Source organism: Eumetopias jubatus, unplaced genomic scaffold, assembly GCF_037043125.1.
Source record: "Eumetopias jubatus isolate StellerSeaLion01/CBP00866 unplaced genomic scaffold, mEumJub1_p1.0 scaffold_7, whole genome shotgun sequence".
Classification (NCBI taxonomy): domain Eukaryota; kingdom Metazoa; phylum Chordata; class Mammalia; order Carnivora; family Otariidae; genus Eumetopias; species Eumetopias jubatus.
The window spans coordinates 61876212-61898995 of record NW_028274813.1 but is presented as its reverse complement, the minus strand read 5'-3'; the positions used below and the strand labels follow the sequence as shown (position 1 = coordinate 61898995).

At 50.9% G+C, this 22784-nt stretch overlaps 4 non-coding genes and 2 pseudogenes across 4 annotated transcripts; 4 read left to right on the top strand and 2 right to left on the bottom strand.

The window, feature by feature from the left end:
* Positions 1 to 6745: 6745 nt before the first annotated feature.
* LOC148163907 (histone H3.3A-like) lies at positions 6746 to 7138 on the bottom strand (annotated as a pseudogene).
* Positions 7139 to 9789: 2651 nt separating this feature from the next.
* On the top strand, positions 9790 to 9953 carry LOC148163906 (U1 spliceosomal RNA). The gene has a single exon (XR_015768654.1). It is a non-coding gene; the product is annotated as a U1 spliceosomal RNA (small nuclear RNA).
* A 3486-nt stretch (positions 9954 to 13439) lies between these two features.
* LOC148163905 (U1 spliceosomal RNA) lies at positions 13440 to 13603 on the top strand. Its single transcript, XR_015768653.1, has one exon. It is a non-coding gene; the product is annotated as a U1 spliceosomal RNA (small nuclear RNA).
* A 2871-nt stretch (positions 13604 to 16474) lies between these two features.
* On the bottom strand, positions 16475 to 16564 carry TRNAY-GUA (transfer RNA tyrosine (anticodon GUA)). Its single transcript is given in 2 exon segments — positions 16475 to 16510; positions 16528 to 16564. It is a non-coding gene; the product is annotated as a tRNA-Tyr (tRNA).
* A 1092-nt stretch (positions 16565 to 17656) lies between these two features.
* Positions 17657 to 17844, top strand: LOC148163903 (SNRPN upstream reading frame protein pseudogene; annotated as a pseudogene).
* A 2614-nt stretch (positions 17845 to 20458) lies between these two features.
* LOC148163902 (U1 spliceosomal RNA) lies at positions 20459 to 20622 on the top strand. Its single transcript, XR_015768650.1, has one exon. It is a non-coding gene; the product is annotated as a U1 spliceosomal RNA (small nuclear RNA).
* Positions 20623 to 22784: the final 2162 nt, after the last annotated feature.

Here is a 22784-nt window from a genome sequence, read left to right as displayed (position 1 = left end):
TTGCCTGGGTGGACAATCTCCACCGCTGCCCGCCCCACTGGCCATTCAAATCAATATAGCCCAAGCCCAACTCAGCATCTTCCACCCCATTTCTATACCTCAGTCAATAGCTATTTTGACTCTTGACTTCTGCTCATATCACTTCCTCCATCCTTACAACTCCTATAGACTTGAATCTTGGTTGACTCCTTCCTCTCTCCCTCCATGAGCCCTCCCATTCCCAAGTCCTATGGCTCACTTAGTAACATCTCTTTCATGCACATCCCATCTCCCCACCTTTCACCCTGAGTACTGATATCCTCTCCTAATTGACAGCCTTGTTTGCTTTTGTTCCCTCTCCAGTCTCTGCCACTCTCTACTGACAGAGTAACCCTTTCCAACACGGCTTTGGTCTGGACAATTTCCTTCCTAAAAAATCCTAATAGTATGGGGTGCCTGGATGGCTCAATCGATTAAGTGTCTGCTTTTGGCTCAGGTCATGATCCCAGGGTCCTGGGATGGAGTCCCCTCGTCAGGCTCCCTGCTAGGGGAGAGCCTACTCCCTCTCCCTCTGCCCCTCCATGCCCCACTCATGCTCTCTCTCGATCTCACTCTCACTCTACCTCATTAATAAATTAAAAAATCAGGGCACCTGAGTGGCTCAGTCATTAAGCGTCTGCCTTCGGCTCAGGTCATGATCCCAGGGTCCTGGGATCGAGCCCCACATCGGGCTCCCTGCTCGGCGGGAAGCCTGCTTCTCCCTCTCCCACTCCCCCCGCTTGTGTTCCCTCTCTTGCTGTGTCTCTCTCTGTCAAATAAATAAAATCTTTAGAGAAAAAATAAAGTGATGTCTACAGGTTTTTCAGTGGCAAAGTTACTATTTTACACTTTGAAATTAAGTATTCTGTGGGGAGATACTTGGGACTATGTCAGTTAAATACCCGTCATTTAACCAGCACTGTCGCATAGGATTTTGTGTGATAATGGAAATGCTCTATAATCAGCACTGTCCAGTATGGTAGTCACTGGCCACATGTGGCTGCCAAACACTTGAAATGTGGGTAGTGCAACCGAGAAACTCAGACCGAGTTTTTATTTAATTTTAATTAACAGAAATTTAAATGTTCTGTAGCTTCATGTACCTAATGACCACAGTATTAGCATTTCAGCCTTATGTTGTTGTTAGCATCCAGTTATGACTTCCCTGAGTCGGTTACTGTGACGGTTGCCAAATGGTCATTTTTCTAATTCCATCGTATACATTTTAGTTGGCTTTCTACTCTAAGGAAGAAGTTTTCCTTCACCCCCATTTATAAACCGTTGTAACCGGGGCTCCTGGGTGGCTCAGTTGTTTTAAGCATCTGCCGTTGGCTCGGGTCATGGTCCCGGGGTCCTGGGATCGAGCCCCGCATCGGGCTCCCTGCTTGGCCAGAAGCCTGCTTCTCCCTCTCCCACTCCTCCTGCTTGTGTTCCCTCTCTTGCTGTCTCTCTCTGTCAAATGAAGAGATAAAATCTTAATAAATAAACAAATAGTTGTGACCTATATGCTTATATTTGTCTTTACACATGTCTGAATTTGGAGGCCAGTTCACATGTTTTACAGATGGCTACACAGGTCTGCATTTTATAGAATACTTTTGTATGTGATCTTAGTACTTTTTTTTTTTTTTTTTGGAGAGAGAGAGATCATGAGGGTGGGGAAGGGCAGAGGGAGAGGAAGAGAAAGAATCTCAAGCGGACTCCCCACCCAGCATGAGCCTGATGCGGGGCTTGATCTCACAATCATGAGATTATGACCTGAGCTGAAATCAGGAGTTGGTCACTTAACTGACTGAGCCACCCAGGTGCCCCTCTTATTAATATTTTTATAAAAATTGCTATGATGTATCACTTTAGCCATTAAAATATACATTATATATGTTATATAGTCATGTAATGTAATACACATATTTTAATGGCTAAAAGAAAGTGATAAGAACCTATCTTACAGTCAGAAATGTTCAGGGGCACCTGGGTGGCTCAGTGGGTTGGACGTCTGGCTCTTGGTTTTGGCTCAGGTTATGATCTCAGGTCATGGGATTGAGCCCTGTGTGGGGCTCTGCACTCAGCAGGGAGAGTGCTTGATATTCTCTCTCCCTCTCCCCCTGCTCGCTCTCTCTCTCAAATAAATCTTTTTAAGAAAATGTTCAGTAGTTTAACTTGGACACAAAGAGCATATTTTATCTCTCATTAGATCATGCCAGGTAATTCTAAACAATAATATTGGTCTAGATGGAAATTTACTGAAGAATCTGGTGTGTGGAAAATATTGTACCTGAAACAAAGTATATAATTTTATGTCTTTGAACAGTTATTTCTGGGGCGCCTGGGTGGCTCAGATGGTTAAGCGTCTGCCTTCGGCTCAGGTCATGATCCCAGGGTCCTGGGATCGAGTCCCACATCGGGCTCCCTGCTCCTTGGGAGCCTGCTTCTCCCTCTGCCTCTCTCTCTCTCTCTCTCTGTCTCTCATGAATAAATAAATAAAATCTTTAAAAAAAAAATAAAAAAAAAATAAACAGTTATTACTGTATAATGAGTAGCTGTTACCCAAATTCTGTTGTCTTAATAAATTTAAAGTTACATGATTTCTAGTGCTGGATATTTTCAATACAATTCTTCCAAGCTCTCCGAGCGTCATCGTTTATTCTCCCTTTCTTTTTAGGGTAACCTACAGTTGCTGCAGAACTGCTTGGCAGTGTTAAATGGAGACACATAAGCCACACTCCACCTTCAGTTAAAAAGGGCTGCCTTCCTTCAGATTTTATTTTTGTTTTCTTAATGGCATTAAGCATTTACTGCTCACTGGAAACAGAAGAAACAGCTGTCAAAGTGCATCTACTCCCTTTTTCCGAGAAACCACGGAGCGGTGCCGTCCATGGGCTCTGCCAGTGTGCACGGTGGGACGCCGTGCCCCTGCACCTATGTGCCCCCTGTGGCAGTTGGCCCTCACCGTGCGCACCTCCTCTCCCGAAGCCCAAAGTTCAGTCTTGTTTTAAGTAGCCTCTGTAACTGTGTTTATTTTATGAATAGTATTCCTTATGGCTGCCAGTCTTACTTACTTTTAAGTACTCCTGAAGTTTAACCCTTTTAAAAACACATTGTTCAAACAAGATAAAGATTGCCATTACCTTTTTTTGAATTTTGTTTTTAAAAAACATTGTATACCACCTTAGTTCATTCATGTATCCTGGTAAAGCATCTTAATCGGACTTATTTTTAATTAATGAACATTTCTTAGAAGTTTTGGGACAGATTTTATGTAATCTTTATAAAAAGTATGATTTCTGATGAAAAGCAAATGCATTAGTATGTTTGCCTTAAACTTGTAGACTAAACCAACTATTATCAAATAAACAGTGATAACAGTGATAGTTTTTAACTCTGTGGTCATTGTATCACTCTAAAATTTGGAGTAGCTATAATAAATCTACTCCTTTATTCTGCTTTACAGTGCAGGTCTTAGTTTTTCCTTTTTCTTTTTTTAAATGGCATACTGAATGAAGTTCACCAGTCCCTTTACAAAAGGATGAACTGCTTCTCTGTGTGCTTTTAGCCTTTGATAGAAGATGGAATTGGGCAGAGGCAAGTTAGAAACAGCCATTTCTACAACACAGGGGCAGACAGAACAGTCTGTTATGGTTTCCTGAATTCCATCTCTAGCTCAGCCAATGAACCGTGAGACGTGCCATTGAGCCCACTTGATCGTTATACTAGTGTATAAATTGGCGTGTAGAGAGAAAGAGTATATAGGGAACAGCATTTGTCGGTGGGGGAAAAATTGGAATATTTGGACGAAAAAGGATACTAATTGTCAGTAGTCAATTCCAAATATTACTGGTCTTTTTCATGTAAATTAACATCAAGTCATTTCTAATTTAAAATTAGGTTGTGTGGTTTGATTTTTTTCACTGTCTAACTTCTTTTCCAGTTGGAAACCACAAGCATTTGGGTTGGTCACCCCTCGTTTAAATTTTCCCAAACCCTGGTTTAGGTCTTAAGGGTAGTCACCATGATTCCGGCCTTGCATGTTCTCTTGCCTTACTGGTGTGCTGGTTAATGTTCTTTCACTGATGTTGTTCCCTGATGCCATTTGAACTTGATTTTTCTGTTGCCTGAGAAATCTCTGTGTTTTGTCCTCCTTCATGTCTCCTCCCCTGGTGAAAATACGCCCGTGCGATGCTCTCCAGTGGGTGAGCATGGGCCAGAGAGCCCTAGCTTCTGGATTCCGGTGCAGTCCCTTCGCTGGCTGCCCTTGTGGCCTCAGGCAGGTTCTCTTGACCTCTGTCTGCCTCAGTTTCTCTACTACAAAGGACATATTGACCTACCTCACAGGGGTGTTGTGAGGATTAATAAACATTGGTACAGTGCTTTGGAAATGTGAAGATGCTGTGTAAATGCTAAGAAATAGTGAGTACACAGGGCACCTGGGTGGCTCCGTTGGTTGAGCATCTGTCTTCAGCTCAGGTCATGATCCAGGGTCCTGGATCCCCCCGCTCAACAGGGGAGCCTGCTTCTCCCTCTCCCCGCCCCCTGCTCGTGCTCTTGCTCTCGCTCAAATAAATGAATAAAGTCCTTAATAGCAAGTACAGGGCAGAAAGCTATATACAATGTTCCACATAGCCATCAGCTAATCTGTACCAAAAAGGTGTTTTTGGGCAAAAGGGGTAGGAGAGTGCTTCGTACATCCCTTGGTCCCTGGTTGACATTTTTACAGTGTGTGTGTGTGTGGGCGGGGGTAGACTGGAAGCAGCAGTTAACATATTAGAGCATGTGTGGGAGGGTGCTTAATAAACACACCTATAAATGAGTTGACTACACTATGCAAGGGCCTTCTCATAAAACACTAAGGTAATGTATGTTACTCCCTCAAGGACATACTTCAGGAGAGATTCTACTTTGTACCTCCAGAACAATTGAAATATTCCATAGCTCACTGCTAGTTCCTGATTTAAAAAAAAAAAAAAAAAAAAAAAAAAAACCCTGGTTTCACTGCTCTTGAGCTGTAGCACTCACTTAACATTCATTGGCTGGCGTATGCCTGGGGGGCACAAAGGAGAAACAGGAGGACACCCGGTAGCAGAGACGAAGCCCTGGCTATAGGGTTTCCTACAGGGGACTCTTTATGCTCTGAGAGGAAGAAAGCGACTGGGCAGTGAGAATGACCCAGGGTGTGAACAGTGGGGTGGGAACCAAGGGAACGAAGGTTGTGGGGTTTATGTGGTGAGGGTGGAAGATGGCAAGAAAGGAAATTGCAGAAGAAAGTGGGTCACAGCAATTGCGCTACTAGGTATTTACCCCAAAGACACAAATGTAGTGATCTGAAGGGGCACCTGCACCCCAGTGTTTATAGCAGCAATGTCCACAATAGCCAAACTACGGAAAGGGGCCAGATGTCCATCGACAGATGAATGGATGAAGTGGTGTATATATACATGGAGTATTATGCAGCCATCCAAAACATGAAATCTTGCCATTTGCAAGGACGTAGATGGAACTGGAGGGTATTATGCTTAGTGAAATAAGTCAATCAGAGAAAGACAATTACATGATCTCACTGACGTGCGGAATTTAAGAAAGAAAACAGGGTCATAGGAGAAGAGGAAAAAATAAGACTAAACCAGAGAGGGAGACAAACCATACGAGACAATCATAGGAAACAAGGGTGCTGGAGGGGAGATTGACGGATGGGGTTAACTGAAAGTTGGACATTAAGGAGAGCATGTGATGTCATGAGCACTGGGTATGATGTAAACCTGATGAAGCACAGACCTGTACTTCTGAAACCAATTACGCATTATATGTTAATGGAATTAAAATTTTGGAAGGAAAAGAAAAAAAGGTTAGCGAGGTTTGTAGACTGGGCAAAAGGCACCTAGCTTGGAAAAGCGTATATACAATATTAATGCACTGTAACGAAGCGACAGAAGTTAAACTCAAGCTGATCTCTGTGAAGAAGAACATTGCACATAAAGACAAGGCTGGTTGGTTTAGAAAAAAAGTAAGGAGAACGGCAGAAGCTCAAGAGCTCATAAACCACCCACCCAAGTAAAGACTATCTGATTTTTACAATACTCCACCCAAATACGGAGCAAACTGAGCGTGGCTACTGTCTACCCCACAGTTGTCAAAAAGGTGATGTGATCTCAGTATCATAATTTTCTCTGGGGAAAAGTACGAAGTTCCAGGATTCCGCAACCCAACACCCGCACTGACGCTCAGAAAAAAAAAAGACACAACAAACACATAAGTCAGAAGTAAAAGAAAATGGTGCAAGCGTGACAAGTCAAGCTCCGAAAACGCACTTCGGTTAAGAGAGAGACCTATCAGGGTGCCTGGGTGGCTCAGTTGGTTAAGCGACTGCCTTCGGCTCAGGTCATGATCCTGGAGTCCCGGGATCGAGTGCCGCATGAGGCTCCCTGCTCAGCAGGGAGTCCGCTTCTCCCTCGGACCCTCCCCCCTCTCATGCTCTCTCTATCTCATTCTCTCTCTCAAATAAATAAATAAATAAATCTTAAAAAAATAAAAAATAAAAATTCACACACAAATGAAAATGGAAAAACTACCAATACCTGATTTCTGTCCCTTATTTTTCCACTTGCAATCATATACTTAGGTACTTTTGATCCCATGGGGGGGAAAAATATCTAACGTTCAGAACCACCAATAACGGGAAGAAGAGAAAAAAAATTTTTTCTAAAGAATGAAATGTTTTCCATCATCCTGGATTCTTAAGCACGTTCTCCACGTACGCGGCGCGCTAGCTGGATGTCTTTTGGCATAATTGTGGCACGTTTGGCGTGGATAGCACACAGGTGGGTGTCTTCAAAGAGGCCGACCTGCAAAGCACCAATAGCTGTACTCTGGAAGCGCAGATCTGTTTTGAATTCCTGAACAATTTCTCGCACCAGACGCTGGAAAGGAAGTTTGCGGATCAGTTCAGTGGACTTCTAAGACTGTGGCACGTCTAATTTCACGGAGTGCCACAGTACCAGGCCTGTAACGATGAGCAGAGGGCCCCTCCAGTAGAGGGCGCACTCTTGCGAGCGGCTTTTGTAGTCAGTTGCTTCCTCAGTGCCTTACCACCGGTCCCTTTGCGGACAGTCGGCTTGGTACGAGCCATGGTACAGAAACCTCCTTAGTTACCCTCCTTCTCTTTCGGCTGGAGCTCGGCGAGCTAGAGGCGGCGCTGGCGTTGGCGAGCTACGGCGTTGCAGCGGCGGCTGCGAACACCGCAACTCCTGGTTTTGGCTCAGGTCATGACCTCAGGGTCCTGGGATCGAGCCCCCAATCCGGCTCTGCGCTCAGCGGGGAGTCCGCTGGGCCACAGCAAGCAAGGGGAGGGGGGCAGAGGAAGAGAACCTTCAAGCAGCCTCCCCGCTGAGTGTGGATGCCCATGGGATGGGGGGGGCTTGATATCAACACCCATGAGATCATGACCTGAGCCGAAACTAAGAGTTGGACGCCTAACAGACTGAGCTACCCAGGCACCCCTAACACGATATTTTTTAGCATCCATTGATGACTCTTGCATCATAGTTGACAAATGTTGATTTTCTTTCTTTCTTTTTTTTTTTTAAGATTTTATTTATTTGACAGAGAGAAACACAGCCAGAGAGGGAACACAAGCAGGGGGAGTGGGAGAGGGAGAAGCAGGCTTCCCGCGGAGCAGGGAGCCCGATGGGGGGGGGGGGGGGGGCTCGATCCCAGGACCCTGGGATCATGACCTGAGCTGAAGGCAGAGGCCCAACGACTGAGCCACCCAGGTGCCCCGAAAATGTTGATTTTCTAATTCCATCATTCATTCTTCATTTATTAGTTGGCATTGTATTGAAAGAAAGAACTTTCCCTCCTTCCCTATGTACTATCAATATGAACTCATGGTTGTTGTTTTTGTTTTTAAGATTTTATTTATTTACTTGACAGAGAGAGAGAAAGAGAGTACAAGCAGGGGGGAGTGGCCGGCAGAGGGAGAGGGAGAAGCAGGCTCCCCACCGAGCAGGGTTCGATCCCAGGACCCTGGGACCATGACCTGAGCCGAAAGCAGATGCCCAACCAACTGAGCCACCTAGGCACCCCCATGGTTGTTATTTTATTCTGTTGTTTGTGACCCATAACTGTTTTTAAATTTATCTTGATGTTCAAATGTTCCCAGCTTGGGCCTATGCAAGCCCCTTTAGGGTGGCTACTGTGGATCACCTCTCGGCTTTTTGGCTAAGATCCGGGGCAGAGTGGCTACTGTGTCCTTTCGACATGTCCATAAAATTTTTGGAGCATTTCCTTATCTTCTGGCACAAGATGTTCCGGGGCCATTTTGTACTTTTCTTGACCCCTGAAAATTATCTATTTCTCCAAAGAGGCCTGGTTCTTTTTAGTGGAGACTGGCATTTAGAAAGCGATATCATGGCAGTAAGTACGCTTAATGCTACTGTCTTTGCTTCTAGTCCTCTGTAGTGGGTAGAGGTAAAAAATAAGTTTCCTACACGTATCTGTATCTACTAAAAATAATGAGCCCATACTGATACCTTCCATTCCAACTTTCAGTTAAACATACATAGTTTCTTCTTGCCCTTCACCATTCAATATTTGCATCTCTTTTCTCCAGCAGTGAGAACCTTGACTCCCCAACACCCTCATTAGCTCAATACTACAATACATGCAACATTAGTACAGAATTGTTACAACCAGGTAGCTATGAAATACAAACCTACTATGGGACACTTCAGTATTTGTTTTCACTTCCTGTCTTTAGACTTGAAGATGTGTATAGTCAATGTACTGTGTCCAAAAGTCACTTCAGTTGGTTATTTTTTTCTATTTCAGGGTGGTCACACTATTCATCTCAGAGAGGTTCAGTTATGCTCATATTCAATTTTAGGAATTTTCCCCCCTGCAATTTAAAAATATATGTAAAACAGTAATAGAGTTGCAAAAGTCAGAATTACAAAGAAGGTACACCCAGTAAAGCATGTCTCTCCTTCCATTCACACCCGCCCCCCCATCAGTTCTGGTTTATTAGTTTTGTGTTTCTTTTTTGCAAGACTGTATAATTTTCTTGTTTTCACATTTTTCCTAGACAAACGGTAGCATACTACATATATTTTTGAACTTTATCTTTTTCACTTAACATAGTTAACATGTCATACGTAGGGAAACCTACAAGTCAAGCAAATCTGCCCTAACCTGCTTGAGGCCACGGGTCAGCCAAAGAAAAGGTAAAGGTAGAAACTCACGGGGGGCTGACTAGCCCAAATACGGTGATTTCTCAGTGGGGAAAAGGTTAGAAAAAGATGGTGAGAAAATCAAACGCCTCAGTCTAAATTTAAACTACAAATATGGGTCGCCTGCCTGGATCAGCGAGTACAGAATGCGCCTGCGGGTGGAGTTCAAGACCCACGCTGGGTGTAGAGATTACTTTAAAAAAACAAAACCAACAAAGAACAAAACTATAAAGTTCATTTTAGCTAGAAAAATCAGAGTAGATCTCTCATAAGTCGTCTATTTTCAACCACCAGGGGGGCGAAACACCAGCATCCGGACGTCACGACGAGGGCGTGGCGTATGCAGAGGAGCAGGCGCGCAGAGGCTGCCGGGCCCGCCGCGCCCGGGCACGCGGGTCCCGCGTGGGGACAGGCGAAGGCGCCCGGGGGGGTTGTGCGGGCGGGCGAGGGGGCGGCGGGGCGCGGGGGGGCGCGGGGGCGGCGGGAGGGAAGTGACCGTGTGTAAGGAGCGGGGCGAGCGCGAGGGTGAGTGTCGAGGCGGGGCGAGCAAAGCATACTTACCTGGCAGGGGAGATACCATGATCACGAAGGTGGTTTTCCCAGGGCGAGGCTTATCCATTGCACTCCGGATGTGCTGACCCCTGCGATTTCCCCAAATGTGGGAAACTCGACTGCATAATTTGCGGTAGTGGGGGACTGCGTTCGCGCTTTCCCCTGGTCATTGCGGTTTACGGAAGAGCAGAGTTTTGGTTGCATCCCACGAGCGCCAACGGTCTGAGCGAGGGGGTGCAGAACAGCCCTCTCCCGGCCTTAGACCAGCGAGGCTGTGCTGAGCTTGTTTGCTTTTCTTCCCGGCTCGAACAGTTGCGTTTTCCAGGGCTCTCGCTCTTACGGTGCTTTGGAAGGCCTTTTGCGATCTTTTCTTGCGGGCAGCGGGGCCGGACTACGCACTGCCGGTTAACTCTGCTGACCGTTCCTTGCCCGCTGACCTGGGCTTCCGAAAGTGGTGGGGGTTTCCCAGACCTCCTGCTGCGGGGAGAAGAGAAGACACCACCAGTGCCGCCTTGAACTCCTTGCTTTGGCTTCCGATATCGCACTATGCTTTTCGGATCTCCGAGACCGCTCGCCCACCCACTGCGAGTCCCGCTTTTTAAGGTATTTTTCCGCCCTGAGGTGCTGCAATAATGGGAGCTCGCTCTGTACCTTTTGTACAACAGCCTCTTCAGATTCTTTTTCCGTATGGGACATTTCTCTGCTTTGAACTCGTACGGCGTAACGTACCACCCACATGCCCTGGATCCTCTCGTTTTCGATTGTTGTCCCACCCAACTTTTTTGAGAAGTGGAATACTCTCCCCGAGTCACAGTGATGTTCAAGGAGATACCTGTTGGGGAACCCATTTTCTCTTTCCTGGGGCTCATGGCCCTCCTCAGGGATAGGCCTTTACAGTATGTTCATTCTGCTCCTCAAAAGTTGGGTCATTATTTACTGATTCCCATAAACTTTAAATCAAGAGTTAGGGGTTCTAAGGAGTTGGCTATGGTCCTAGGACCTACAACAGGACAAATAAACTCAGGGAATTGCCAGGGAATTGCCAAGTGAGACTGCCATTTGGAGTGGCTGTTGGGGAGTTTTGCGTGCACATGATGAGCAAGCAAAGAAAAGTAGGAGTATGTAGCAGAGAGGCTTTCCTTGACTCCCTTGTCAAAAACTTTAAGCCCTCAACTCTAGTCCCTTCTCTCCATCCCATCTTCTCTATCCCTTAACCACTTTTTTTTCCTTCTACTTCATATTACTTGTTTGCTTGCTTGTCTGCCTGTTCCATTCTCTAGCACTGCACAAAAACACCACCCCAAAACCTGAGAGCTTTGAAACAATAACAGTCATCTATTTTGAGCACAGATATGCAAATTTGGCAGGCATTACTCTGCTCCCTGTGTTTGGGGCCTCAGTTTGAGATTGAAACAGCTAGGGACTAGCTGTGCCTCTCTTTCTACGCATCTTTCTCCACAAAGCCTTGGACTTCCTCACAACGTGGCAGCCTCAAAGTAATCAGCCTTCTTACACGGTATCTCAAGTCTCCCGGACAGGGTTCCCAGAGACCCAGACGGAAGCGGTAAAATTTCTCCTGACCTAGTCTCAGAATTCCCTGAACAACACTTTTGCCACATTCGATTGGTCAAGCAAGTCACTACATTCCAGTTTCCAGGGGAAGAAATAGACCGACCTCTCCATGGACAGGATAGCAGAGACATGAAAGTTACCAGTTTACAGTCTAAAAAATTGTGTCCGCCTCACCATCTAAAGGCACCATTCTCACCTGGGTGGCTCAGTCAGTTAAACTTCTGACTCCTGATCTCAGCTCAGGTCTTGATCTGAGTGAGGGTCATGAGTTAAAGCCCGGTGTTAGGCTCCACACTGGGCATGGAGCCTACTAAAAAAAAAAAAAGGGAGAGAGAGAGAGAAAGTTGAACAGATTAAATGGAATGTTTTGGCAATTGTGAATAGACTAGAAAACATAATCGTTTATACTTACAATTTTTCAAGTGTTTTAAAATACTTTCCCTTTTAGCAGCATTATGTACTTGACCACTGCATGATTTGCTCAGTGGATGAAGTTTGCACTTTGTCCTGGTTTTCTGTCTTCAAGGTTAGACTTTCCTTTCTTTCTTTGTTTTTTCCCTTTAGGGTGTTTTGGTCTGTTGTTGTTCTCGTTGTTGTTGTTTTTTAAAGAGGCAGCGATGGGCAGAGGGAGAGGGAGAGAGAGAGAATCTAAAGCAGGCTCCACGCCCAGGGCAAGCCAAACTTGGGGCTAGATCCCACCACCCTGAGATCATGACCTGAGCCAAAATCAAGAGTCAGCCGCTTAACCCACTGACCCAGGCGCCCCTCCTTTAGGTTTTACTAGGCTCACTTGTGTTTGTTGAAGAAGTTCGTATGTTGAAGGAGTTTATGACAGGCTTACCCAGGAAGATACCGTGAAAAAATGATCCTCGTTAAGTTGGTTGAGGGAAATGCTATACTTAAGCGCTTAAGGGGGGGTGGGGGGGGAGTGTAACTGAACCCAAGTCCATCTGCCTGATGCATACAAAGCCAATCACTGAGAGACATCGGGTATGCTGTAAGGAAAGGGGCTTATTTGAGAGGCAGCCAAAGGAGGAGATTGGAGAGCAAGCCACAAATCCGCTTCCCTGAAGGGGGAGAGAACAAGTTTTTTTTTTTTATAATCATAGGGGCCGCATCACATACATATTGATGAAAAGAGCAGAGAAGCTTACGACTATGCAAGAGGAAAGATGGAGCATGCGCCTTTAGGAAGTGTATATGTAACATACTCCCCATGTTCACTTTGGGTGGAGACTTAACATCAGAAAAAAAGCAAAATTCAGCCCCCCACATCGGGAGGTTATCTTAGGACATGGAGAAGGGGCCATGGGCATGCTCCAAGAGCTGGTACAAACTGGATGGGGTCTTGGGTTGGTTACCTTGGGTTAGCAATATAGGTCAGAGGCTGGAGAACCATATTAGTTGACCTTGAATCCAGGCTTCTGCAGAGACAGCTAGTAGATTTGTTAGTGGGGTCAGAAAAGACACAAGAGCTGATGAGGGAGAAACTGTTCTCTGAAAAACAAGCTTTAAATTTTCTGCTAGCTTCAACCTCATTAATCGTATAGGACACATTTTCAGGAGGGGGAAATGTCCTCATAATAATCTCTCCAGTGTGGATGAGCTAGCTAAAACAACATAGACTGAAACTTCCTTTTCGCTTAAGGGAAGGTGGGGGTCACCCTCCAGTTGGGCACTCGACTGCCCAGAGCTGGGAGACCAGGCTTCTCGGATCTCCCATCCTGGTCCTGACACCCGCGCCGCCCGCCCCGCACCCCGCCTCCCTGCCCCCAGGGCATCCGCGGTCTCCGCGAGGACTGGGACGGCGGGTGTCCCAGAGCCGGAGACGGGGCTCGGGGGACGTCACGGCGCGGGCGTGGCGTATGCAGAGGAGCAGGCGCGCAGAGGCTGCCGGGCCCGCCGCGCCCGGGCACACGGGTCCCGCGTGGGGACAGGCGAAGGCGCCCGCGGGGGCTGTGCGGGCGGGCGAGGGGGCGGCGGGGGTGGTGCGGGGCGCGGGGGCGGCGGGAGGGAAGTGACCGTGTGTAAGGAGCGGGGCGAGCGCGAGGGTGAGTGTCGAGGCGGGGCGAGCAAAGCATACTTACCTGGCAGGGGAGATACCATGATCACGAAGGTGGTTTTCCCAGGGCGAGGCTTATCCATTGCACTCCGGATGTGCTGACCCCTGCGATTTCCCCAAATGTGGGAAACTCGACTGCATAATTTGTGGTAGTGGGGGACTGCGTTCGCGCTTTCCCCTGGTCTTTCGGGTTGGTTGAAAGTCAGATTTCGCCGCGTGGTAGTCAATTTACGCCCCCCTGAGGTTTACGGCGTAAATGGCCACCAGGTGTCCTCGAGCCGCCCCTAGAGCCCGGGGCCTCGCCTTGGCCTTTGGCTTCTTTTTTTTTTCTTTTCTTGGTGGTTGGTGCGCTCCTACGGCGAGGGTCAGGGCTGGGACTGCTCGTCTTATTGTGGGTATAGCAAAGAAGCTCTTTGCGGTTCCGGTTTGACTGCTGGCCGTGTCCACGTTGCTGTGCGTTTCGGGAGAGCTATGTGTTCCCGGACGTGACCAGGCGCTGGACGCTCCGCCGTGGTGAGCCGTGCTGGCGGCTGCCTCTCCGCTCTCAGTCGACCGCTTTCTGCCCACGGACCTGGATTCCCGAAACAGGCGGAAGCTCTTTGGGCTTTCTGCGGTCAAGAGAAGCGAGAACACCGGTGCCGCCGTTTGAATTTCTTGCCCTGGCTCCGGGTGCTGTAAACAAGCCCTGCAGATCCCATCTAGCGTGTCACCTAAGACCGACTACCCACCCACTGAGAATCCCAGAGGCCGAACAAGCCGCAGGGGCAGAGCCTTCCTTGGATTGTGTCACCACTGCCTGACTGGGTAGCAGGCACCTCTGCACCTTCCACGACGGGTGGGGGGCAGTACCTTGGGAGCCTCCTGCCGCCTTCCATGACACCCCAGCCAGGAAGGGTCGGCCATGCTGGGGCCCACACTTGCATCTGCTGGTCACAAGAAGCCACTGCCCCCTCCCGCCCCTCACCCTGCTGTGTCCCCAAGGCACCAAAGCTAGGTCCCCCCGGGATGCCACACCTCCACATCTCGCCAGGAGCTACATCCAATGAAGGTCTTAAGGTTTTATCCTTGGTTCCTGTCTGCTGGTCTCTGCAGATGGTGACCTTAGAGGCTGAGGTTTCTCCGTGCCTTCAAAGCAGTCGAATCTTCCTGAAGGTCGTCACCTGTTGGGCTTCCCTGGCAGGGCCTCCTGAGCCCGTGCAGAATCTGGCTCAGTCCATCTCAGTTAGCAGTGGGACAGTGGGACAGTGGGACTGAGACTGGGTTGGGGAGAGAACCTCTTAAGAGGAGCTTGCCAGGAGAGGAAGCCGGGGACGAGGGGGCGGCGGGGGACTGGGAGGGACGGGGGGGACGGGAGGAGAGGAAGGCGGGGGGGGGGGAGGAGAGGAAGCGAGGAAGCCGGGGGCGGGGGCGGGGGGAGGAGAGGAGTGAACAGTCTCCAGTTTGAGAGGCAGAAGCAACACCGAAAAGGAGCCCGTGGGCTCCGAGGTCAGGGATGGCAATGGCTGGGTCCCTGAGGCTCCCGAGGGCCACACTCACATTGGGGTTCCGCTACCGGTCCCCTCTGTGATGCACTCCACCTGTACTTCGAGCCTCTGGAGTCTCCTTCCCACCGGAAGGAGGAGAATGAGGAGGACCATTCTCTGGCGCTATTCTCTGCAAACCACCGCCCCCCCCCCCCCCCCCCCCGCCGCCAACAACCTGGCTCTGACCCAAGGTGCAAAGCCCATGTTCTTCTCGGTGCTCTCTGGCTGGGCCTCAGGATCTTGCTCTTCAGGCCCTGCCAATTTAGCCTGAAGGGCCCAGCGCTAAGTCAGCCAGCTGGTCAGAGCCCACAGGCAGGCCAAGGAGGTGAATTTGTGTGCCGGTCCACGAGGGCACCTGCCCACGCCCCACCCCACCCCTACCCCCCCTCTTCTGCGCCCTGCCTTCAGCCCTCGTTGCCCCGACTCTCCGGCTCCCTCTGAGCTCTAAGCCTGCGCTGTTGCTGCCAATCTCCCTCCCCACCCCCACCCCTTTCTACAGGTGGAGACCCCAGCGGTCGGTGGCCGGAAAGCGGGCGGGATGGAAATACTTCCATCTCTTTCTGTCTCCCTCCATCAGATGTAGCCGGAGAATCGGGAAATCCGTGCGGGGGGGCTTTTACCGCAACCCCCCCCCCGGCGAAGTAGGTAGGTGGCTTGTACCGAGTGTGTGTGAGCAGTCACTGCTCTCTCAGCAGGAACACCAGCCCCCCGCGTGGCTGCAAGGGCGCGGGAAAACTCAAGTGTCCTCGGGCCACGCGCCGTCCTCACACTGACGGAACCCTGAACGCGCCTCCGAAGTTCTCATCGCGACTGGCGAGGCCCACGGAGGCCCCTGCTGCATTTCGTTTCTGCCAACGTCAGCCTCGATGCAGGCGCACGATGGGATGGGCGATGGCTTGGAAAACCTCAGGGTGGACAGTTCTGTCCCACGAGTAGGTTAAGCTGGTCGGGGAAGAGGTTCTCGGGTCTCCGTAAGTCTGTATGTTTATAGACCACATGAAAGCCAGACAAGGAGGAGACGGACAGACAGACTGCAGCTGGGAGAGACAGAAGCAGTGACCGTCCCCGGAGGCAGGGCAGGAGACTGAGACCCAGCTCGAGAGGCAGAGTCGTCAGGAAGGATGCCACGGTGGTCCGTGCCCCGTGGGATGACCCGTCCGCTTGTCAGCCGCGCGGGCTTGCGGAGGGCAGACGCTCTCGGCCCACCTGCTCTTCTGGAGCGGGAGCCGCCGGGGTGGGGGGGCGGCGGGGGCGTGGAGGGGAACGAGCGCACAGGGCGTGCGGCGGTGCGGCGCTGAGCCGAGGCAGGAGCGGCGCGGACGGGTAGCGCCGCAGGGCCGGTGCGGGCCACCCGCGGCAGGAAGGCGCCGGGGCGCTCCCCGGGCGGCCGCACACCCGCAGCCGAGTAGGGAGGCGGTGCGTAAAGGTTTTCCCGCCTCCGGCCGCCGAGGGGGGCCTGGGCCGGGCAGAGGTGGGGCTGGGCGCTAGGGAGCGGTGGCTTCCCCGGCGGCGCAAAAGCGTCAGGCGCGTCCTTCGAGCCGGAATCGAACCAGCGACCTAAGGATGTCCACGCCTCTGCGGTCTACAGTCCTCCGCTCTACCAGCTGAGCTATCGAAGGGTGCGCGCTGGCGGACCCGGGTCATTACTTTTTCTTGAAATGACGGAGGCCCCGGCGCGGGCGTGCCGGAGATCCAGCAGGCCCTGGCGCGGTCGGAGGCCCTGTCAGAGAAGAGCCGAGCCCACGCCGCCGCGGCGCCCGTTCCGCGCGGGGCCTCGAGTCCCCTGCGCTCGGCGGCCGCGGGGCCGGGGGGTGGGGGTGGAGTTGGTGGGGTCCGGCATCCCGGGCGCGATGGGTCGCGCTGCCTGGGCCTGGGCTCTCACCCGCGGCCTCCTGTCCCCTCCCGGCGCCCCCTCCTACAGGTGGGGCCGACCCCGGTCCGCGGCCGGGGAGCGGGTAAGACGGGAGGAGGGGCGTTGGCGAACCCCACGCGCGGGTTGGGCGACCGAGGCCTTGCGGGGCGGAGGAGGGGAAAACCCACTGGATCGCGCACCAGGTGGGCGGCTGCGAACCGCCTAAACTACCTGCTGGTTTATTAAGTGCCTTGGGTTCAAAATAATCCTTGGGCCAAAATGACACTTTTTGGTGTGGCAGATGATGCCGCCTTTCGAAGCCAAGATCATCTTGCCCGGATTATGCAAGTCTCCTCATTTCCCTGCTTTCACCCTTGCAGACAGATTTTTTTATTTTTATTTATTTAATTTATTATTGATAACTTTTTTGGGGGGGTGCCAAGCGGAGTGGGAGGAGGAGGATTCAGATCAAGCCACTCCTCTGCTCAAAACCGTTCAGTTCAGGGGTGCCTGGCTGGCTCAGTCCATAGAGCATGTAGCTCTTGATCTCAGGGTTGTGAGTTCGACACCCCCCCCCCGCCCCCCGCGCCCATTGGGTGTGGAGCTTACTGTGTTTTTGTTTTTTGTGTTTGGTTTATTTTTTTTAGATTATATTTTTAAGTAATCTCTACACTAAGGTGGGGCTCTAAGTCTAAGCCGGGCGGTAGAGCTTACTTAAGCAAACAAACAAACAAACACAAAACAAAGAAACAGACCCTTTGGTTCGCTCAGATTTAAAGTCTTAACAATGATCATGGCAGAGTGCCGCGGTGGCTCGAGCTGCCCGGCTGGTCTGTTCTGAGGAAAGGCCAGCAGCCGGATGGACCCGGCCAGGGCGGCTGTACACCTGAGACAGACTACCCCAGGGCACTACCAGAGGTGGAAGTCCGAGTCACGAGGGTCTGTCCGCTGTAGCCAAGCTGATCTCAGCAGCAGCAAGGACCCGTGGTGGATTTCCAGGCGGAACGGAGCCGGGCCTTCTTAGGTGAGACACCAGCAGGTGGTTAAAGCAGTGTTGGAACATCCAGGTAGCTGAATTCCAAAGTGAAATTAAAATATGATTCACGAAGGGGCGCCTGGGTAGCTCAGTGGGTTGAGTGGCCGACTGTTGATATCAGCTCAGGTCAAGATCTCAGGGTCGTGAGATCGAACCCTGGGACGGGCTCTGCACTGGGCATGGAACCTGCCCAAGAGTCTCTCTCTCTCTCTCTCTCTCTCTCTCTCTCTCTCTCTCTCTCTCTCTCCTTCTCCCCCTGCCCCTCCCCTCCCTGCTCGCTCGCGCTCGCGCTCTCTCTCTCTCTCTCTCTCCCCCTCCCTCCACCCCCCTCCCTCAAAAAAAAAAAAAAACAGTCCTACAATGATCCACAAGACCCTCATGATCTTACCCCCACCTAGGCACCTCTCTAACTTAATTTTGTGCGAACCTCCCGTGTTGCTCTGGACACAGGGCCTCCTTGCTATTCACACACAGTCCTACCTGGGCCATTGCTCTAGGTGATCTCTCTGCTATGGATGCTTTTCCCCAGAAAGCCCATGACATGACCAACTCCCTCACCTCCTCCCAGCCTTTGCTCACATAGCACCTTCTCAACGTGGCCTCTTCTGACCACCCGATTTACCACAGCAACCTGTGCCCCTAACTCGACTCCTGATCTGCTCTCCCTCCTCAATGCTTTCTTTTCTCAGCTCCTAACACCTACCATACTAATTTAGTTACCTGTTGTGTCCATTGTCGATTTTCTCCCAGTCCCTCTGCCCCTTCTACAAAATAGGGAGCGCCGAGAGGCCTTTCTGTTACCAATTCCCGAAGTGTCCGGCACAGCATCTATATACTCAATAAGCGCTTGTTGATTGGACGAACTCTCAATGCCATCCAAGAGGAGATGAGACTCTATAAGGAGGGGCCAGGAGCCAGGGTTCAGCCAGGGGGAGGTGCAGAGTTATCTTGTTTGATCACAAAACAGGATCTCTTCGGTTGAGAAGTGCAGAACGCTCAGCTCATAACAACCCCTCCAAACTGTTTCCTTCACTGAGATTTGACCAGACTCTAGCATAGCTTCTAGTAGCATAAGATTCTGTCCCTAAGAGTGACCTCCAGCCTGAGAATGTTAGACACCTGACACAGGCCCCCAACCTCTCTTTCTTAGGGCATATACTACATTTTATTTTTAAGAAGATTTTATTTATTTATCTGAGAGACAGAGAGAGAGAGAGAGAGAGCTCGCACAAGCAGGGGTGCAGCAGGCAGAGGGAGAAGGAGCCTCCCCACCGAGCAAGGAGCTGGGTGGGGGACTCAGTCCTAGGACATTGGGATCATGATCTGAGCCAAAGGCAGACGCTTAACCAAGCAAGCCACCCAGGCATCCCTCTTAGGTCATTTATTAAAAAGGGCTTGCAGTTGTGACAATGGATCTCTTACGACTCCAAAGCGTCCTTCTCAAGGACCGAGAGCCATTCCTTTGAGATGTGATCAGGAAGGCTGGGGCCTATCTCCCAGTCTCTGTGGGAGGATAGCACCCTAAGTTCAGCAGCTGCCAGCTAACAAACACAGCTGCCTAATAGCAGTTATCCTGAACTAACGTTTGTAATTTTTCCCTTCTCTGGCTGTCCTGAGCCCCCTTCCTCTCATTCTTGCCTTAAAACGTCCAAATCCCCTCTGCACAAATCAGAGTGGAGCTCAGCTCTTTCCCCCTCCTGTCAGCGGTTACTGAATACAGTCTTCCCCCCGCCCCCACCACTGTAACCGTTGTCTGCTGCGTTTATCTTTGACAGAGGCCAAGTCGGAAAGGACCAGGGGGCACTGGGTGGGGCCACCCTGCGTGCGGCAGGCTGGGGGGCAGTAGGAGGCTGACGGGCGCCTGACCCGACCGCTAGGGCTCCCGGGAGATACACGACAGGCTGCGGTTGAAGGACACTGTTGAGCGCCTTTCTTCATGTTCTTTCTTCAAAACTTAGCATGACGCTTTTCCTTCCTGCGTTCCTGGATCAGGCTACTACTGCATATTCGGAAGCTCTTTTACTCGGAAAGACACCAGAAATACACATTGCCACGAAGTCTTGTTAAGGCAGCTTAGCCCTTAACGTCAACCGGCAGAAGGGCCTCTCCTGAGTTTTCCATTAGATTTGAAAATGAGTTCCGAACGGGCGAGGACAAAAAGGGGCTGAAATTTTCTTTCTGCTGAAGGGAAGGTGAGACCAAACCCGAGCCCTGACCCGCCACCACTCCCGCTGGGCTCCAGGAGGCCCCGCCTTCTCGGGTCTCCCCCGCAGGTCCTGACACCCTCGCCCCCCGCCCCGCACCCCGCCTCCCTGCCCCCAGGGCATCCGCGGTCTCCGCGAGGACTGGGACGGCGGGTGTCCCAGAGCCGGAGACGGGGCTCGGGGGACGTCACGGCGCGGGCGTGGCGTATGCAGAGGAGCAGGCGCGCAGAGGCTGCCGGTCCCGCCGCGCCCGGGCACGCGGGTCCCGCGTGGGGACAGGCGAAGGCGCCCGCGGGGGCTGTGCGGGCGGGCGAGGGGGCGGCGGGGGTGGTGCGGGGCGCGGGGGCGGCGGGAGGGAAGTGACCGTGTGTAAGGAGCGGGGCGAGCGCGAGGGTGAGTGTCGAGGCGGGGCGAGCAAAGCATACTTACCTGGCAGGGGAGATACCATGATCACGAAGGTGGTTTTCCCAGGGCGAGGCTTATCCATTGCACTCCGGATGTGCTGACCCCTGCGATTTCCCCAAATGTGGGAAACTCGACTGCATAATTTGTGGTAGTGGGGGACTGCGTTCGCGCTTTCCCCTGCATCTTTCTCTTTCTGGCGTACCCCAAAAGAAGGCTGGTTGAGGGTTGATTTTTTTTTTTTTCCACCGCGTGGGTGGTACTGAGGGTTTTTTTTTTTTTCTTCCTTCTTTTACTCCTCGGAAGGCCTGCTGTGGGAGACTGTGTGTTTCTTCTTCTTTGACCGGGGGGGGGGGGACGTCTCTGACCCCCGACTTTATGAGCGTTTGCTTGGGCGCTACGCTGCAAGGCAGGCATTTGCTTTCGTGAGAGAGAGACTTACTCAGAGAAGGGAAGTGCTCCGCTGGGGGCTGTGAGTCTTTAGGCGGGGGGGGGGGTGTGTTTTTTTCCCTACGCGTTGCAGCCGGCGAGGGAGAAAAATGCGGCTCGTGCGTGCGGTCGCTCATCAACTGAGAACCCGGAGATCCAGACGAGGCAAGTCACAGGTGGTTGCGAGTGACCTTGAGGGCCCCGCCCCCTCCGCGCCCTGATGCGAATGCAAGCTTACTTCTCACGAACGACGCCGGCGGTTTTAGCTTAACACTGAGATCTGGAAGATGGGCCGGGAACAAAACTCGCACGCAGGGTTGACCAGGTAGGTTGACGCTCCGGCAGGACGCGTGCGAGGGGGCCCCTCCCCGGAGAGGCCGGACCCGCAGAGCCGGCTGATCGCTACCGCGGAAAAACCGGGGGGCACTGAGTTCCCAGGGTGCGAGCGGTGGGCAGGCGGGGGGCCTTTCGGGAAGGTCTGGAACTGTGTCGTTCTTCCCGCTCCCAAGTAGATGTTAACGATGGCCACTCCGATTACCAGTTGATTTTAGGATGAACTGTGTGTAGCAAATGGTGCCGTCAAGTCCTCTTCTTGATGACAAGTTCTTGAAAACCTCTATGGAATGAGTTGTATCTGCCCGTATAACAGGATAAACTTTTATGGTTACAGAATGAAAGGTGCCTCCCCCCGCCCCCCATTCGAACGTTGAAGACCTATGTGACTGTATGTGGAGATAAGGTCTTTAAGGAGGTAATAAAGCGGGGCGCCTGGGTGGCTGTCCTTAGGCGTCTGCCTTCGCCTCGGGTCATGGTCCCGGGGTCATGGGATCGAGCCCCCGCATCGGGCTCCTGCTCAGCGGGAGGCCTGCTTCTCCCTCTCCCACTGCCCCTGCTTGTGTTCCCTCTCTCGCTGTCTCTGTCAAATAAAATCTTAAAAAAAAAAAATAAATAAAAGCTTAAAAATGGGCTCAATTAAAGCTGAGGTTCTAATCCCATATGACTCGCGTCCTTTTAAGGAGAGACACATCAGGGACAGCTGCAAGCCAAGGAGAGGCCTCGGGAGAAACCAAACCTTCTACACCTTGTTCCTAGGGGCACAGCCTCCAGAACTTGCACTGTTGTTTTGCATGGCGGCCCAAAGTACTCTGCGGTCTCGTCAGGGGATTCCCTGTGGTGTACAGTGCAGTCTGGTTTAACGCTTTTTTCCACAACGGTTTGCTTCCTTTCTTTCCACCTTTGTAGGGAGGATTCACTGGGTTGGCAGGAGATTTCATTTTCCCCAACAATCTGGCATTGGAAGCACGACTGGTCTGGCGGTTCTGGATTTGAGTCAGCTAAAATGTCTTGTGGCCACACAACAGGGAAGAGATGCTGAATTACTAAAAGAATAAAAATAAAAAAATCCCTGGGCTCCAGGTTGGCTCAGTCGGTTAAGGGTCTTTAGAGTGCGAGGCTATCAGCAGATCATCTACATATTGAATAATTGTAGTTCCCTCTGGTGGGACATATTTCTCTTCCTATAAATGACTAGAGGCAATAGGAGAGTCCTGATTTCCTTGAGAAATCCTTTCCATAAATATGGGATTCCACAAGGAAAAGCAAAAAGAATTTCGACTTGTTCACCAGAGAGACAGAAAAAGAAGAACATAGATGAACTACAGAAATAACCTTTCAGATTACAGTCCTAAAGTCAAGATAATTGCAGAATTATAAATGATAAGTTAATGGAGTAACAAATTTATTTTTGTAAGTTCTTATACAAATCTACATATTGGTCTTTTTATCAAATTTAACATACTTATAGACTGAGTAGTGCTCTTTTAAAATCATTAAAATATCGTTTTCCTAATTCATCACTTTTTTTTCCTTCTCATGAGTTCTTGACAAAGGAATGTCCTTTTAAGTTTTTGTTGATT